Source organism: Myodes glareolus, chromosome 11 (genome assembly GCF_982192425.1).
Source record: "Myodes glareolus chromosome 11, mMyoGla1.1, whole genome shotgun sequence".
Taxonomy (NCBI): Eukaryota; Metazoa; Chordata; class Mammalia; order Rodentia; family Cricetidae; genus Myodes; species Myodes glareolus.
The window spans coordinates 84,363,194-84,377,706 of NC_142036.1; positions in this window are offsets into that span (position 1 = coordinate 84,363,194).

Sequence of the window (14,513 nt, forward strand, 5' to 3'; positions counted from 1 at the left end):
TCACCAGGTTAGTGCATATTTTCATCTTGCATACCCATTCATAATTATTTCCATGTTTTATCTGTGTTGCTACTTTTGTGGATACAAACACAATCTTCACATCCAAGGACTAAGAGAGTTTATTATGACTTCTACCATGAGTGACCACATGCAAAGAACACAGATTCAGGTAGTTTGACTGATGCCACATTATAAAAGTCATTGGGGGAACTTTTTAGTCATAGGACAATGACAGTAATGAATCAACGGATGTATCAAATACATTGATGTGGTCGGTGGATAACAGCCAAGCCATGAGAACTCTTGTTTGATGAAGATAGAAAGTGATGCAATATTTAGCTTTCTGTTTGGGGAAAGTTGATGCTCTATTACAAAGATATCCCACAGGTTCTATTTAAGAGCCAAAGGGATGTTAGATTAGATGCAGAGGTGGGTGATAAATGACTATTAAGGACGCAAAACAGAGCCCCAGATAAATTTGGCTTTCAATCTACAACTTTCCAACTCACTGTAATAGGGAACTGTCAGTTCATCAATTAGGATGCAGAATCTTCAACATAGATATGAATTTTCCAAGAAATATTAGTTCACACTTCTCTCTGCTAAGCATTATGTTTTGTGCACATGAAAGCCGTTTTTTGTCCCTTGACAATTAGAAGGTTCAGTGTTAGGATGTGATTAAATTAAAAATAGGTGGGCAGAAATTTAGACTTCAAGAGAGGGAAATAGTTGGTAAAGTAATTTAGAAAAGTCCCTGAGTTATACTGTTATCAACTACCAAGATTCAAGTCCGAGTTTTCTTTCTTCCCACCCTCAATATTTGACATACAATTTTCATTTAGAAATGATAGAATCATTAAGCCCAAAGAATAATTCATAGCCTATGGAATAAGAAGACAAGGAAAATAGGTTTCCTAATTAATGAAATTAGTAATCTGTGCATATCATTACAGTCTTTGACTAGACTGACTGGCTTTCTTCCTGTGTCCATAATCACTTACACTCCATGGAAATGTGATGCTTGGAGTATTTGACGTGATTCACTCTTTTTAACTCCCTTTTCCTATTAAGTTTATTTTTGAGCCATAACTTCACATGGAGTAGCTAGTTCTAACTTTAGAAAATATTGGTTTCTAACATCTAAATAATTGTGACTTATATTGTGATGAATAATTTCATTCTTCTTATTATTTTGGCATTAGATCAGAATATAGTTTTGGAAAACAAATGGTGACATTATAGAGGAAATTAGATAATAACAATACCATTTCAAGTTTTTTTCTCAATAACATTACCCTTTCACTATATGCCAAATATTATTAATGATAGGGGTAAAGACAAGATATGAAATTTGTGAGAAATGTGGTTCTACAAATTTTTATGTCCATAACCCAATGTCATTCGATTTTACAGTCCAAAAGAAAATGGGACTCCAATAGGAGTCATTTTGTATTATGGCCTATCTACCTCCTATTGGGAAAATATGAGCGTTATTTACTATTTTTCCAATCCCGTCTGTGATGGTTAGTCTTGATTATCAATCTGATGGGATTTAGAATTACCATGACAACAAACTTCTGGGCATGTCTTGATGGATTTACTAGATTAGATTAATTGAAGTGAGAAAATTGATCCTAAATATGGGTGGCACCATTCCATGGCCTGGAGTCCTGGACTGAATAAAACGAAAAAAGGGAAATGAGTAATTCCGTTCATCAGTGTCTGTTCCTGGCAGCAGATACAGTGAGAGCAGCTGCCATAAGCCCAAGTGCCGTGACTTCCCCACCACAATAGATTGTATCCTCATGTGTAAGCCAGTACAAACCCTGATTTCCTTTTATTGCTTTACTCAAATATTTGCCAAAAATAAGGTTAGTAACTAACACACCAGCTGATTGTACCAAGGTATACTGTAAAGAGTCCTTAAATTGGAGCATGCATTCTTAAGGTAGTGTCTTTTAGGCCACAAGTCTTCTTTTTAATTCTACAATGACATTTTCTCTGTATGTTTGAATGGACATATTTTTATATAGGTTTTTGAAAACTCAGCCTGTCTTAAAATTCTTTGTCCAGTACCTATAGCTCTACGACCAATTGACAAAGCACAATGGACTCTGCTGCCATTTCAAAGGGAAAGTTCTGAGTAGTAAATACTGTCAACCCCAAGTCTTTGAATATCCTAAAAATGCCTCAACAGAGTTAAAATCATTCTGAGGTAGGGAGAAGTTTGAGTGTGTCACTGTTCTTCTCACAGTCTTCTGTGCCTTATGGAGTGTCTTCATCTTTGACAATTTTGAGTATATCAAGTTGTTTCCTGTAACTGTGGTTTATTAGGGTGGTTAGGTTTGAAGTAGCAGTGAATTCAACTATATTTAAAACGCAGACAATTATCAGGATGTATTGTGCTGTGGCATAAAACTAAAACAGCTATAACAGATTGATCACTGTATCTAGAGATTGTTACCTTAATGATTTCAGTATCAATAACTTCCCCTCAACCTGATTGTTTGGATCCATCAACAGTTAATAAGATTTTATTTATGTTATGGGAATTTTGTAAATAAAGTAGAGGTGTCTTCCAAATGATGTTCCTTTATGATGATTTAACACTTTTGTTTTGTTAGTCCATACTGGATTTGTTTAAATCTCAACCTTACTGAATGATGAAAGGATTCTTTTGTGACTGTAGGAAAACATCTGAAATTTTGCAGACATAGAGTAGGGGTATGGGTAAGCAAGCAGTAATAACAAAAACAATATCAGCAAAGCAAATCCAAGAACACATAAAAAAAATCCACTATGATCTAATACCCCATTCTTGATAAAGATTTGGAGAGATCAGGGATACAAGAAACATACCTAAACATAATAAAGGCATTGTACAGCAAGCTGCCAGGCAACATCAGATTAAATGGAGAAAAATTCTAAGGGATTCCAAGAGAATCGGGAACAAGACAAGGCTTTCTACTCTCTCCATATCTATTCAATATAGTACTTAAGGTTCTAGCTAGATAAATAAGATAATAAAGGAGATCAAGGGGATATAAATCAGAAAGAAAGAAGTCAAAGAATTGCTATTTGCAGATGATATGCTAGTGTACATAAGTGTGTTGTAAGGAGAGCCAGGCCACTTGTCCCAGCTGCTTCTGCCTTCTGAGTGTGAGATTAAAGGTGTGCCCACCATTGCCCTGATCTCTAAAATTCTTATTTAACTTCCTTGTCTTGAATATTTCTTGAAAATTTTTTAGAATTTTCAAAACATAATTTTTATAAATTGACAATTTCTACTATCAGATGCTTTCATATTCTTAAATTACTTACTTATCATCTCTAGTTTTATTGGTTATGATTTCTAGGCATATCTCTAAAATTTAGAAATATCAAACATTCCCTATTTTCTAAGTGTTTATAAATTGAATTAATTTAAATTATCAAAACCATCTAGAAATAAATGGCAATTTCCTCCTTTGAATTTCTTTTTCTTTGTTAATATCTTTTCTTTCTTGGATATTGCAATCTTCCATGAGTGATGGTGGGATTTGATTTTTGACTCAGATTTCTTTGGGATCCATGAGAGTGGTTCCCTCCCAATCTTGTCTCAATTTATCCTGTACATATGTGGGGGCATGAATGTGCTCAAGACTGACTGATCAAATATATGTGTGTCTTCCTAGCAGAGAAAATAAGATGAACTCCAACCAAGACATACAATATGTTTTCCTGGGCATCCCTGTGAGGCTGTGGATGTTCTATGGAGTTCTCTCTGGTATCTCTACTGTGTTGGAATGGAGGAAAAGGGATTCTTATCAGTATCTGTATGACTCTGGACACCTAGGCTTTTGAAGTTTGAAAGAGCAATGCTGAAATAACCAGGAAAAATGAGGCAGAAGAAAGTCCACCAAACTAGGTAGATATTAGAGGAGTTACAGGAGAATAAAGCTACAGACTACATAAGGTTTTGATAAATACTCCAATGAAACAGGTAAGAGGATATCCAACAATCTAAACTGATGAATCACTGACGACCAAACTGAAGGGCAGATCTGGGCCATGGAAAGAGCTCTCGCGTCATCCATCCCAAGAGGAGACGTGGATAATCAAACCCAGTGGGTACCCAGTTCCAACTTGCATAATTTCCTTTGGTGAGAGTGAATCATCTTTGAGGTCCCATCTTTGGAATCCCTGTTTCCAAAACAGCAATTCAAAACACGGATCTCATTTCACAGAAAGCAAGAGTTAACTTATTCCAGGGAGTGACAAGTGACTGTAGACTGGGAGCAAATATTCAAATTGATACAAATTGCATCTTCCTCTATGGAAGTAGTTAAATATGTCTTTAAATTCACCGTGGGGAAAAAAAAGAAGACATAAGTCAATGGATTTGCCAAATATTTTGGTGCAGATTGTAGGTAGGTGGGTTCCAGAAAAGTATGGATATCTCTGCTATCATTTTAGAAGCTATTTAATGCATTATTACCTTTGATTGGTAGAAGCTAATGCTATCCTAAGAATACAATAAAACGTTTACCTGGAATTAACAAAAGATCATAGATCAGATATTTAGAAGTAGGTGATAAGCAGGCAGTAAGAACACTAAAAGTAGCTCCAACTAATGTTAGTCTCCACCTGCAACTTTTCCCCTAAAGTTCTTATCAGACAGTTTGCAGAATTTTCAATATCTGTGATATTTTCAGAGAACTTGCATTCTTATGTTCATATATTCTTACTGCTTATAATGTTTCTTTTCTCGTACATAAATCTTAGAACTGTTACTTTTATTCCTTTTTAAAAAATTTCTATTTATTCTTTGAAAGTTTCATACATATACACAATGTATCTTTTTTTTAAAGTTTATTAAATTATGAAAGTTTTCATTTCCGCCCCTCCTCCCAACACCCTCCCACTCCCCCCCTCCCCCTCCTCCTCCCTCTTCATCCCTAAGAGCAGTCAGGGCTTCCAGCCCTGTGGGAAGTTCAAGTTCCTCCCCACTCCTTCCAGGTCCCTGAAGGTGAGTATCCGAACAGACTGGATCCCAAAAATCCAGCATATGCAGAGGAAACAAGTCCCAGTGTCATTGTCAGTGGGTTTTCAGAAAGGCTCCAGACCAGCCACATTCAGAGATCCGGCCACATTCAGAAAATCTGGTTGGATCACATGCTCGTTCAGTCCCAGTCCAACTGGCCTTGGTGAACTCTCATTAGATCAGTCCCCTTGTATCAGTGGGTGATCGCACCCCTTGCGGTCCTGAGTTTTTTTCATGTTCTTCCTTTTTCTGCCCCTCATTTGGACCATGGGGGGCTCAGTCCGGTGCTCCAATGTGGGTCTCCATCTGTATCGCCATCCATCGTCAGATGAAGGATCTATGGTGATAAGCAAAATCTTCATCAGTATGGTTATAGGCCAAGGCTGGTTCAGGCACCTTCTCCTCTGTCTAGAGAACAGTCTGGTGATCTCTCCTTGGACCTGGGATCCCATTTATAATCAAGTCTCCTGTAAACCCTAAAATGACTCCCTTAGTTGAGATATATTCTTCCCTGATCTCATATCCATCCTTCCTCCCTCCCCCCATCCCAGTCCACCTAGCTTTCCCCTTTCCTCCACAACTCCCTTCTCTCTAACCCTCTCCCCTTCCAACAACCCTCCCACCCCCTCATGCACCCGAGGATACCTGGGACTCTTGTCTATTTCCAATCTCCAGGCAGATAGCTACATGATTTTCAACAGGTTCACCTTCTTATTTAGCTTCTCTAGGATCACGAATAATAGGATCAAAGACCTTTAATTATGGTTAGAATCCACATATGAGTGAATACATACCATATTCCTCTTTTTGGGTCTGGCTTACCTCACTCAGTAAGGCGTTTTCTATTTCCATCCATTTGCATGCAAAATTCAAGATGTTATTGTTTTTTACCGCTGAGTAGAACTCTAATGTGTATATGTTCCACACCTTTATTAACCATTCTTCTATTGAGGGGCACGTAGGTTGTTTCCAGGTTCTGGCTATTACAAATAGTGCTGCTATGAACATAGTTGAACAAATGCTTTTGTGGTATGATAGGGCATATCTTGGGTATATTCCCAAGAGTGGAATTGCTGGGTCCTGAGGGAGGTTGACTCCCAGTTTCCTGAGAAACCGCCACACTGATTTCCACAGTGGCTGCACAAGTTTGCATTCCCAGCAACAATGGATGAGTGTTCCCCTCATTCCACATCCTCTCCAGAATAGGCTATCATTGGTGTTTTTGAGTTTGGCTATTCTGACAGGTGTAAGATGATATCCCAAAGTTGTTTTAATTTGCATTTCCCTGATCGCTAAGGAGGTTGAGCCTGACCTTAAGTGCCTTTTGGCCATTCGGAGTTCATCTGTTGTGAATTCTCTGTTCAGTTCAGTACCCCATTTTTTAATTGGGTTAGTTAGAGTTTTAGTGTCTAGTTTCTTGAGTTCTTTGTATATTTTGGAGATCAGACCTTTGTCTGATGAGGGATTTGTGAAGATCTTCTCCCAGTCGGAAGGTAGCCTTTTGGTCTTACTGACAGTGTCCTTTGCTTTACAGAAGCTTCTCAGTTTCAGGAGGTCCCATTTATTCATTGCTTCTCTTATTGTCTGAACTCCTGGGGTTCTGCTTAGGAACTGGTCTCCTGTGCCTATATCTTGTAGACTACTTCCCACTTTCTCTTCTATCAGGTTCAAAGTGGTCAGATTAATGTTGAGGTCTTTAATCCATTTGGACTTGAGTTTTGTGCATGGTGATAGATATGGATCTATTTTCATTCTTCTACAGGTTGACATCCAGTTATGCCAGCACCATTTGTTAAAGATGCTTTCCTTCTTCCATTGTATACCTTTAGCTCCCTTGTCAAATATCAGGTGTTCATATGTTTGTGGGTTAATACCCGGGTCTTCTATTCGATTCCATAGGTCGACTTCTCTGTTGTTATGCCAATACCAAGCTGTTTTCAATATTGTTGCTCTGGAATAGAGTTTGAAGTCAGGGATGGTAATGCCTCCAGAAGTTCCTTTATTGTATAAGATTGTTTTGGCTATCCTGGGTTTTTTGTTTTTCCATATAAACTTGATTATTGTTCTCTCAAGGTCTGTGAAGAAGTTTGATGGAATTTTGATGGGAATTGCGTTGAATCTATAGATTGCTTTTGGTAGAATTGCCATTTTTACTATGTTGATTCTCCCAATCCAAGAACAGGGGAGGTCTTTCCATTTTCTGGTATCCTCCTCAATTTCTTTCTTCAAAGACTTAAAGTTCTTGTCAAATAGGTCTTTCACTTCCTTGTTTAGAGTTACCCCAAGATATTTTATGCTATTTGTGGCTATCATGAAAGGTGATGTTTCTCTGATTTCCCTCTCTGCTTCTTTATCCTTTGTGTATAGGAGGGCAACCGATTTTTTGGAGTTGACCTTGTATCCTGCCACATTACTAAAGGTGTTTATCAGCTGTAGGAGTTCTTTGGTAGAGTTTTTGGGATCGCTTATGTACACTATCATATCGTCTGCAAATAACGAAAGTTTAACTTCATCCTTTCCAATTCGAATCCCCTTGATCCCCTTAGGTTGTCTTATTGCTATTGCTAGGACTTCAAGCACTATATTGAAGAGGTATGGAGAGAGTGGACAGCCTTGTCCTGTTCCTGATTTTAGTGGAATGGCTTTGAGTTTCTCTCCGTTCAATTTGATGTTAGCTGTCGGCTTACTATATATTGCTTTTATTATATTTAGGTATGATCCTCGTATACCCAATCTCTCCAACACCTTTATCATAAAGGGGTGTTGAATTTTGTCAAATGCTTTTTCAGCATCCAATGAAATGATCATATGGTTTTTTTCTTTCAATTTATTTATATAATGGATTACATTGATAGATTTGCGTATGTTGAACCAGCCCTGCATCTCTGGGATGAAGTCCACTTGATCATAATGGATAATTTTTCTAATGTATTCTTGGATTCGGTTTGCCAGTATTTTATTGAGTATTTTGGCGTCAATGTTCATGAGTGAGATTGGTCTGTAATTCTCTTTCTTGGTTGTGTCTTTGTGTGGTTTTGGTATCAGGGTAACTGTTGCTTCATAAAAAGAGTTTGGCAATGATTCTTTGTTTCTATATTGTGAAATACATTAAGGAGTATAGGTATTAGCTCTTCCTGGAAGTTCTGGTAGAATTCTGCATTGAAACCATCTGGACCTGGGCTTTTTTTGGTGGGGAGGTTTTTGATAACAGCTTCTAACTCTTTGCGACTAACAGGTCTATTTAGATTGTTCACTTGCTCTTGATTTAACTTTGGCAAATGGTATTTATCTAAAAACCAATCCATTTCTTGTACATTTTCCAACTTTGTGGCATATAAACTCTCGTAGTAAGATCTAATGATTCTCTGAATTTCCACTGTGTCTGTTGTTATGTCCCCCTTTTCATTTCTGATCTTATTAATTTGAGTGTTCTCTCTCTGCAGTTTGATTAGTTTGGCTAGGGATTTGTCAATCTTGTTGATTTTCTCCAAGAACCAACTTTTTGTTTCGTTGATTTTTTGGATTGTTTTCTGTGTTTCTATTTTGTTGATTTCAGCCCTCATTTTGATTATTTCCAATCTTCTACTCCTCCTGGGAGAGTCTGCTTCTTTTTTTCCAGAGCTTTTAGGTGTGCTGTTAAGTCTCCAATATATGCTTTCTCCGTTTTCTTTAATTGGGCACTTAGCGCTATGAACTTTCCTCTTAGAACTGCTTTCATTGTGTCCCATCGGTTTGAGTATGTTGTGTCTTTATTTTCATTAAATTCAAGGAAGACTTTAATTTCTTTCTTTATTTCTTCCTTGACCCAAGGATGATTCAGGAGTTGACTGTTCAACCTCCACACATTTGTAGGCTTTCTGGAATTCGAATTGTTATTGAGTTCTAACTTTATTCTGTGATGATCTGACAAGACACAGGTGATTACTAATATTTTTTTGTATCTGTGTAAGTTTGCTTTGTTACCGAGTATGTGGTCAATTTTCGAGAAGGTTCCATGAGCTGCAGAGAAGAAGGTATATTCTTTCCTTTTTGGGTAGAATGTTCTATAGATATCTGTTAAGTCCATTTGATTCATTACCTCTAGCAATTCTTTTATTTCTCTGTTGAGTTTCTGTTTGATTGATCTGTCCATTGGTGAGAGAGGTGTGTTGAAGTCTCCTACTATTATTGTGTGTGGTTTGATGACTGCCTTGAGTTCTAAAAGTTTTTCTTTTACATAAGTGGGTGCTTCTATATAAGGGGCGTAGATATTCAGGATTGAGACTTTCTCCTGATTAATTGTTCCTGTTAAGAGTATGAAATGTCCATCTCCATCTCTTCTGATTGATTTTAGTTTGAAGTCAATTTTGTTAGATATTAGAATGGCCACACCAGCTTGTTTCTTAGGTCCGTTTGCTTGGAAAACCTTTTCCCAACCCTTTACTCTGAGAAGATGTCTATCTCTGTGGTTGAGGTGTGTTTCTTGTAAACAGCAGAATGTTGGATCCTGTTTTATTATCCAGTCTCTAAGTCTGTGCCTTTTTATAGGTTAGTTGAGTCCATTAATATTAAGTGATATTAATGACCAGTGGTTGTTGATTCCGTTTATTATTTGTGTGTGTGTGTAGTAGAGTTTGTGTGTTTCTCTTCTTTGAGTTGTGGTTGTGAAGGGTCGCTAGATGTCTGGGTTATTGTAGGCAGTGATGGCAATGTTGGATTCCTTGGGTTGCGATTTTCCTTCTATTACTTTCTGTAGGGATGGATTTGTGGCTACGAATTGTTTAAATTTATTTTTATCCTGGAATATTTTGTTTTCTCCGTTGATAGTGAACGATAGCTTGGCTGGGTATAGTAGTCTGGGTATGCATCCATGGTCTCTTAGTTTCTGCAGTACCCCTATCCAGGATCTTCTGGCTTTCATGGTTTCCATAGAGAAGTCTGGTGTAAGCCTGATAGGTTTACCTTTATAAGTCACTTGACCTTTTTCCTTTGCAGCTCTTAATATTCTTTCTTTAATCTGGATGTTTTGTGTTTTGATTATTATATGGCGAGGGGACTTTTTTTTTTGATCCAGTCTATTCGGCGTTCTGTATGCTTCTTGAACCTTCATAGGAATATCGTTCTTTAGATTGGGAAAGTTTTCTTCTATAATTTTGTTAAATATATTTTCTGGGCCTTTGATCTGCAGTTCTTCTCCTTCTTCAATCCCTATTATTCTTAGATTTGGTTTTTTTATTGTGTCCCAGATTTCCTGATTGTTTTGTGAAGAGAATTTGTTGAATTTGCTGTTTTCTTTGACCAGAGCATTTATTTTCTCTATAGTATCTTCAGAATCTGGGATTCGTTCTTCTATCTCTTGAATTCTATTGGTTATGCTTGATTCTGTAGTCTCCGCTCGTTTACCTAGGTTTTCCATATCCAGCCGGTTCTCGTTTTGTGCTTTCTTCATTGCCTCCATTTCAGTTTTCAATTCTTGGACTGTTTCCTTTACTTGTTTGATTGTTTTTTCTTGGTTTCTCAGGGTCTCATTCACGGATTTACTTATTTCTTCAAACTTTTTGTTATATTTCTCATCCATTTCTATACTCATTTCTTCAAACTTTTTGTTATACTTCTCGACCAGTTCCTTAAGGGAGTTATTTATATCCTGTTTAAGGGACTCTATTGCTTTTATAATGGCACTTTTTTCCACTTCATCTGGGTTAGAGTGTTCAAATCCTTCTGTTGTAGGGTCGTTGGGATCTGGTGTTTTCATGTTGTTTTTCAGATTGTTGGAGGAGGTCTTGGCTTGGTGTCTGCCCATCTCTTCGTTCAAATGCTCTCTATTGGAACTTCTGGTAGCAGGTCAGGTTCCCTTGTTGGGCAGGGAGTTCACTGATAGAATGCTTACCTTTCCTCAGGCAGGCTATTGAAGCACAGGCACTCCCTCTTTCCAGGATGTCCCTACAGAGCAGGCCCAGTGTGCAAGGCAGCTGAGCTGGGGAAATTTTATGGCCCCAGTGGGAGGGGAGAAATATAGAAATTTGTTCCTGGATGAAAGCTGGGATGGCAGGTGGGAGAGCTTAGCAGGGTGGAACCAGCACTGCAGGTTGACCTGGGAGTCTATGGGGTCGGGGAAAGTCTGAGCTTCTCCTTGCCGGGCCCCTGCGGCTGGCCTGAAGCAAACTCACCCCTCCGATGGCCCACTGGCTGAAGGCTGGGATGGCTGGCGGGGGTGCTAGCAGGGTGGAGCCAGCAGAGCAGGCTGACCTGGGAGTCTATGGGGTCGGGGAAAGACCGAGCTCCTCTTCTCAGGGCCCCTGCCACGGGCCTGAATCACACTCACCCCTCCGATGGCCCTCTGGATGGAAGCTGGGATGGCTGGCTGAGGCGCTAGCAGGGTGGAGCCAGCAGAGCAGGCTGACCTGGGAGTCTATGGGGTCGGGGAAAGTCCGAGCTCCTCCTCACTGGGGCCCCTGCCGCAGGCCCGAAGCAAACTCACCCCTCCGATGGCCCTCTGGATGGAAGCTGGGATGGCTGGCGGACTACACAATGTATCTTGTGCTTAAACATGCTTAATCAAAATCCCTTTCCATCTTTTCCCAGACTACCCATCACATAGCTCTTTCAAGTTCATTCCCTGTTCATATAATTTATTGTTTTACGAGCCCACAGTGTGGCAGGGAGCACCTTCCGCTCCATCAGCCAATAGCCGCTGAAATACCAGCCCACTGGAGCGTGGTATATTTCTCTTTTAAAAAGAGCCACAGATCCCGGATCAGGCTTTCTTGGTTCCGGCGCTTGGTCACGGCTCCTGCTCCCGGCTCCTGCTCCAGCGACTATTGGCTGAGGCAGCAGAAGATACTCCCGCAACACCCATAAACATGAGTATGAGATTTATCACCAGTGCAAAGACAACATACTGTGCCTGGGGCCACAACCCTACACAATAATAACTCCCGCCCCCCAGTAGCCATCAGTTGTCAGTACCTTCTCATCTGTGGGAAGATTCTGGGAATCCCTAAACCAATGAGGCTGGAGTTTTTGACTGCCTTCATTTTTGCAGGCATGTTGTAAGTAACTACGGTTGTTGTGAGTTCATGCGTCCATCAGCCATCTCATGCCATGACAACAGCATTTCACTCCACTCCTCCCCATCTTCTTCATAATAAAATATTTAGAATTCTATGACAAGTATTTTTGGCTCTAAAAGTGGCCTTATGTTGATAGCCTTTTGTGATCAAGTACTTGGAGGACATTAAAATAGAATTATTGTTTCTCTTAACATGTAAATATTGAATTCTTCAGTATTCTGACCAATTTCCAATAAATTTCAACACTGCATGATGTTGTCATTGTAGCATTGTGATGGAGTGGAGGAGGCACTTGTCCAGAAAGGTTTAGATCTTTAGTGTCTCATGAAATTACAAACAATATAAAGCACCCACCCACTGATATTAGTTTATGGCATCATTGTAAGTCATTACATTTTCAAAATGTATATGAATAGATTTAAAAATAGGTCTTTGTCATGGTAGAAAGTGAAATAGACAATGCAAATGACTTACATACTAAGTACCAATCTCAGCACGTGGCTCAATTGATATGTTCCCAAAGAGGAGATCAAATTAGGTACCTTATATAAAAAGATACAATAATGCATTCATTTTCTAGGCTTACCTATATACTGTCTAACAAAATGATTTTATCTAGACAAATAAAACAGTGCTGTATTTCTGACTTAGTTCTCTGTGTTAAAAATCACATAGTTATATATGTTATCTGTCTAGATTCTGAGTCTCCATAAATTTATATTCAAACTCAATACTCATACTTAATATAATCTTTGAAAGGATACAAGAAATCTTATTCTTAATGGGTCACACTGTCTGTCAGGAGAACACAGATGAAAGTGTTGTTCTACAAAACATTCCCCGAAGACTTTCTAAGATAGAAACTTAGCACTTGAAAATCTCTGCAACATTTGTAGTAATACAAATAGCTATTGCATTTTGACTATAAATATTTATTCTTTGCAATACATTTTGTCAAATTGTCTTTATGTCTTATATATTTATTTTAAAGTCATATGTTTTTTGCTTTATAGATTAAGATAGTTGTGAGCAGACACACAATATTCTTTCTTTCTTTTTTTTTTAAAAGTCCATATCCCTGAAATGGAGTGGACTGTCTGCAGTTTGAATTCAAGGCTCTGTCTTTTGTTTCTTGCTCTTTCTTCCTTTCCAGGTTTCAAGGTGGCTCATACCACAGTCCTATTCCAGCCTTGAGGAAGTGGAAATGGTCAATCAACAGGTTACTTCTTCATTTAAAGGTTCTTTGGAAAATTAAAACCCTTACATTTTTATGTTATTTCCTGGGTCAGAACCATGCATCAGAGTGACAACCACCTTCTAGGGCAAGTGGAAAACATAAGCTAGGAATGCCTAGCTACAAACAAGAAATTCGATGTCATTAGAAAGGACTGAGACTAAGAGAAACCCTGTAACATCTGATGTAGCCATATTTGCAGAACTCTCACTCAAGACCTGAATGTTATAATGATGCAAACAACGTTGAGATGTTTTTCCTTGCACCTGTATGAATAAGAATTGCTGGTTCTACTCTTATTCAATATGTAGTACCCATATAGCATCAAATTTACCTCTCAGTTTTAGAGTCTTCAATTAAGATTAGGGTTTCTCAATATGGCAACGCAGTGAAATTTTGTTTGATGCAGCAAAGATGCTCTGAGAGCCCTAGAACTCGGATGAATCACCAACTATTAGCTTTGAACATGTTTTTAATATAGGTCATCACGTTTCTCTTCTAAATATATTTTACAGATTTGCTAACAATTTCTTCTATGACTTGATCCTTCTATCTGAGATTAATCTCCTTCTGTCTAAAGTCTACACCATACTATTTATTCTAGGAAAGATTTGTTAGTGGCAGAATGCTCATGTTCAAGTGTATTTTCCCATATTCTGTACCAATTGATTTTAATTGCTTTGATTTTTGACTGTGGAATTAAGAAACACTTTAGTACATAAAATAAAATAAATGTTCCAAAGGACTGTGAAAGAGAGATTGGTTTCGTAGACAGAATAGAAACCAATTGGTCTTTTAAAATTTACCTTTATTCTTGAAAGAGTTTAGTATAGTAAATTCTACATTAGTAGTTTTCTCAGTGCATTGAAAATAGTATTCTCTGGTGGAGAGCTGGCTTTCAAAGTAGCTGCTATGAAGACATCCAGATAATTATGATTCCTTTTAGATAGAGTATTCTCTTTGGCTCTATGAAGTATTCAGAAAACAAGTATTACTCTGATTTGATGCAAATTTAAGATGGATTTTATGGATTTTATTTTATACGTTTTCTTTTCCAGCATACTAAATAGGAACCAAATAGTGCATAAAATTAAAAATAAGACCTTATGAAAGTGTCCTTGAATCCTTTGTCTCAACTACCAGAATTCAGGTCAAAGGCACAGAAAATATTTTCAACAAAGTCATAGAAGAAGATTTCCCCAAC